Raw genomic sequence first — 5,503 nt, 5'->3', positions numbered from 1 at the left:
AGACAAGCAGTCCATCAAACAGTCTACAGGGTCAAACATTCAGAGAATTCAAACAGCAGTAAAAAATAACTGGACTCTGAAAAACTTAAAGCAGGGGTGTCCAAACTTTTTTAACTGAGGGCCACATACATAAAAATATAGGAGGGGCTGGGCCACTTACTAGAAATTAGGTATATAACCTTCACTTTAGTGTATTAAAGTTAGAAAAATCACTTAAAAGTGATCGAATATATTATATTGTTGAATATAATTAAAGACAAAGCTGCCTTCATCCCAGCTTTCCATAAATGGATCTTTATTGATTTATTCAGAAAAGGCTTTGGTAGCTCATTCTCAGAACAGCCTCAGATTTCTTCTTAGACAGAAGATTTACAGCACAGAGAAAAAACAATGAAGGGGAAAATGGGACGGGTACATTTCAAGTTTGTTATTTAAGTTATTAGGCTTAGCAACACACCTATTAACGTTCGTTTGAAACCGTTATCAACATAACAGACTGAACTGGACTTAATAACAGGAGTGCATAATTTTAGTAAATTATTCTGGTGAGTATCAGCTGCGCTGGGTATGTAAATTGGGCCATCCAGCCGCGGTGCTGATCCGACGCCACTCGTGCCAAAAATCCAGACAAATGTCACTTGATCAAGGAGCAGATGTGCATCAGATGAGATCAGCTGACTGCGTGTGCGTGCGCTGTGCACAGCGGTGTGTACTCTGTGTGTTAACAAGAAAAACGCATATAAGAAAGTGGTGCGCAAAAGCAGGGTAGTGACAGAATTGATGCGCATTACTGATATTTGAAGCATGTGTAGCTGCACATTAACACACGGGTACTGTGGGATATATTTTTTACTCACCTAAAGCGCTCGTGCTCTCGTCCACTCCCCGCAAAAAAATAGCAGCTGTGCGGTGTCTGTGGCATGTTCTGTATACGTCTCTACAATGTGATTTTGGAAATATATAAATATACGGACAACAGGCTCTTCCGCGACAATCTCTTGTCGTCAATAAGCAACGTTCAGGGAGCTCTATAATATTCAATGAGAGGACCCTGCGCGTCGATAAGTGAAGCAGAGGGAGCCTGACCATGCGTGTTGGTGTGGCACTGAGGGGCCATGTTCACATGTGGAGAGACTGTGTGAACCAATCAGTCAGTGTGATAAATTAGATTACATCATCTGTTACTGGCCTGCTAACCATGCTGACAAATAACTGTGTCACATGAGCTCTCTGTTGTAAAGGAAATGATATATGACATTCAAATGCAGGCAAACCTGGCAGACCAGCCCTCCATAGGACCAAGCACAGACTAAAGCCTGATAATTACCTGCACAGGTAAACAACTGGAGTTTTAAACCAGAATTTATAATAATAGAAACTTATTGCATTCTTCTTGTCTAATGATATCAATGGGTTAATATCTCGTTTTTTCTATGTTTCTTTTGATATGTCTGATATATCTCAGACCAACATCTCTGTTGGACTGCATGACCTAGAAAGAGGTTTGCTCTCCTCCCTGACTACATTACCATGCTGTGTTTTCTTCTGCATTAATGTGATCATGTTATTCACCTTGAGGAGTAAATCAGTGTTTCGTGAAACCTGCCGTTACATTCTCCTGTATAACCTCATTCTTGCAGACACTCTACAGATGGCAGTGAGCCAGATACTATACATGATGTCTATTTGTAGAATAACGTTACCTTATCCTGTCTGTGGTATTCTTGTCATGTTTGCTAATCTCACCAATGAAATCTCTCCTCTCACTCTGGTGCTGATGTCTCTGGAGCGATATGTAGCTGTGTGTTACCCACTCAGGCACGCTACTATCATCACCATCAGAAACACAGAGGTGGCCATTATTATGATTTGGATCTTTTGTTCACTGAATATTCTCATTCGAGTTCTGCTGCTGTGAGAATTTCCATTTGAAGAGCTGCAGAGTCTGCAGTTGAAAAGATATGTTTGTAATACATTTCTCATGTTTCTCACGCCTGTATCTCATGAGTATGACAAAGCTTACACTTGCTTTCTGTTTGTGTCAGCTTTTGTTGGAGTCACTTGTTCAATTCAATTTCAATTCAATTTTATTTATATAGCGCCAAATCACAACAAATGTCGCCTCAAGGCGCTTCATAGATACAGAGAAAAGCCCAACAATCATATGACCCCCTATGAGCAAGCACTTTGGCGACAGTGGGAAGGAAAAACTCCCTTTTAACAGGAAGAAACCTCCGGCAGAACCAGGCTCAGGGAGGGGCGGGGCCATCTGCTGCGACCGGTTGGGGTGAGAGAAGGAAGACAGGATAAAGACATGCTGTGGAAGAAAGACAGAGATTAATAACAGATATGATTCAATACAGAGAGGTCTATTAACACATAGTGAGTGAGAAAGGTGACTGGAAAGGAAAAACTCAATGCATCATGGGAATCCCCCGGCAGCCTACATCTATTGCAGCATAACTAAGGGAGGATTCAGGGTCACCTGGTCCAGCCCTAACTATATGCTTTAGCAAAAAGGAAAGTTTTAAGCCTAATCTTAAAAGTAGAGATAGTGTCTGTCTCCTGAATCCAAACTGGAAGCTGGTTCCACAGAAGAGGGGCCTGAAAACTGAAGGCTCTCCCTCCCATTCTACTTTTAAATACTCTAGGAACAACAAGTAGGCCTGCAGAGCGAGAGCGAAGTGCTCTAATAGGGTGATATGGTGCTACAAGGTCATTAAGATAAGATGGGGCCTGATTATTTAAGACCTTGTATGTGAGGAGCAGGATTTTGAATTCTGGATTTAACAGGAAGCCAAAACAGGAGAAATATGCTCTCTCTTTCTAGTCCCTGTCAGTACTCTCACTCAAAAACTGTTTCAAATAGAGTGTCTGTGTTCATACAGAATGCTCTTTATGTCCTTCTTTTTATTCTCCCCAGATGTCTGAGTGCACTTATTTATGGTCTCAGAGACCAGACCATCAGAACCATCCTTGTTTATAATCTATGTTGTCAACTGAAACTTTTAGCTGTCACAGCGGAGGCTAAGGTTTACCCTTAGAGTACATTTGGAAAGAAGCAATGAATGTTTCTGTACGCTCATTAAACTCTGTCACACTGTCTACTAAGTGACTATCCTAAATTAACTAGAAGCTTCTCCTCCTGTTTTTTTCCTTTTTAAGAATAACATGTTGTTGTTACAGTAGTTTTTTAGAAGCCTGTCCTTGTTATAATTTTAATAATCCTCCATTAGTTGCAGTCAGAATGGATGGATGGTGATCTATTTTTTTCCACTTATCCAGCTCAGGGTTGAGGGGCCTGTAACCTTTCCCAGCTTTGGTGGGATATGAGGCAGAGTACACCCTCAACAGATCATCAGTGTATCGCAGGACTAACAGAAACCTAATATGTATGTCTTTGGACTGTGGGAAGTGGGATTCAAACCGGGATCTTCTTGCTCTGAGGAAGCAGTGCTAACCCTGTCAGTCACAATAATTTGAAAAATAAATGTTAAAGTTTCTTTGGTCTCAGTGAACCTAATATAAAAATGTGTGGTGTAACAGTGAATTTCACATACAAGCGTACAGTGCAAACACCATTTGAAATTAGGAGTCAACTTCTTAACCCTTTCCTCTTGTTGTGCTTCAGGATTTCTTCAGTATTTGGCTTCAGTTTTCAAGGACAGTACATTCACTGAGGAGGCTGTTTGGTTACAGTGAAGGCAGGATTTGTTTTGCTTTATTTCTGTTTAATCAAATTTAATTTTTAGAACAGGTCTGTGTAAGTGTGACATCGTGGTTTCATGGCTGTTACTAACTCTCTTATTTACAGTTCTGCAGCTCTTACTGATTAAATATGTTGCTATCAAACAATATTCTGAGGCTCACAACTGTAATAACACAACACAGCTACAGTATAAAATATATTATAGTACATGATAAAAAAAACTATCAAAGTAAAGTAAAAATACTAGTCTCCATCCATTAAACTTCTTCTGCATATCCTGATTAATCAACCAAAGACCCAAGAAGACTTTGCCTCCACCCCAGCTGTAAAACTCGGAAACAGTCTTATTTGTTATCATCTATTGTCCACCTGGGCCTCACACAGAGTTTTTGGCTGATTTCTCAGACTTTTTATCTGATTTAGTGCTCAGCTCAGGTAAAATAATTATTGTGGGTGATTTTGCCATCCATGTAAATGCTAAAAATGACAGCCTCAACACTGCTTTAGACTCAATTGGCGTCTCTCTGCATGTAAAAGAACCCACCCACCACACTAATCACACTCTGGAATTTGTTTTAACATATGGGATAGAAACTGCCACGGTTAGCAAGTTGGCAGAACGTGTGGACAGGATAGAGACGTGAAACATAAAACCTGAAATGGGTAACATGGAGCCTGGAACACAGAGAAATACCACGGGTGAAAACACAGGGGAAAACAATCAGGACGATGAAGAGACGAACCAGCAACAAACAAGGAAGACCCAGGGCTTAAATACCAGAGATGGGCAGTAACGCGTTACTGTAATCCGATTACTTTTTCCAAGTAACGAGTAAAGTAAGGGATTACTATTGCAAAAACGGTAATTAGATTACCGTTACTTTCCCGTAGGAACGCTGCGTTACTGCGTTACTAAAAACGTGATTTTATTGCGAGAATGTCTCATGACAGTGACGTAAGCGAGTGCGACGTTCGTGACAACAGCTGTGTGCAGATCAACAATGGATCATATATCGAGTGCGGAGAGAGTATGAGCGTGCAGCGTTTAAAGCGTGGAAGTACTGACCTTACTTTGAGTTTGATTCCATAAAAAGTGACAAAAACATTAGTGTCCGTTGTGCGTGGGAAGAAAACTTCTTTTTACAGCGAAAAAAACCCCTAAACTTCCAAACAAGCACCGAGTAGCTACGACGTAATGGGAAACTCACAGAGAAACTCGCGGATTCTTCCACTGACCGCTGCACACCTGCACCAGGGTAACCCTCCGCCTACCCCACTCCTGCTTTATAGGTGAAAATAGAGCAAAAGGACCGCTACTCTTTGACTTTATTTATTTTCTGCTGTGTTTTACTTGCATCTATTTGAAAGACTGAGTGTAAACACAAAAAATATTTTATTTTATGTGCTGGAATGTGCAGAAAATAGGTTTAAATGTTAAACTAATTTCTTCCAGTCAGAGAATGTTGCAGATAATTAAATTTTTGCTTGATGCATAAAGTTAAAAGATTAAAAAATAAGTAATCAGTAGAGTAATGGGATTACTTTTTTGGGGAAGTAATCAGTAATTAGTTACTGATTACTTTTTTCAAGTAACTTGACCAACAGACAAGTTAAATACACAAGTAGGAAAATGAAAGGATGGGGAACCGGTGAGAACCCAGCTGGGACAAATCGGACATAACAAGACACAGGGGAAGCAAAACTCAATACATGGACACAGTAAGCAAGCAAGCAATTTATTTATATAGCACTTTCAGAACAACCCCAGCTGAACACAAAGTGCTGTACACTTGA

General features: G+C 40.3%; 1 pseudogene; it reads left to right on the top strand.

Moving 5' to 3' along the window:
* Positions 1–1,447: 1,447 nt before the first annotated feature.
* On the top strand, positions 1,448–3,044 carry LOC102793532 (odorant receptor 131-2-like; annotated as a pseudogene).
* The last annotated feature ends 2,459 nt before the right edge of the window (positions 3,045–5,503 follow it).

Source organism: Neolamprologus brichardi, chromosome 10 (assembly GCF_056152115.1).
Source record: "Neolamprologus brichardi isolate AB-2024 chromosome 10, ASM5615211v1, whole genome shotgun sequence".
NCBI classification, from domain to species: domain Eukaryota; kingdom Metazoa; phylum Chordata; class Actinopteri; order Cichliformes; family Cichlidae; genus Neolamprologus; species Neolamprologus brichardi.
The sequence above is the reverse complement of the archived record's forward strand: the minus strand, read 5'-3'. Positions and strand labels throughout refer to the sequence as shown.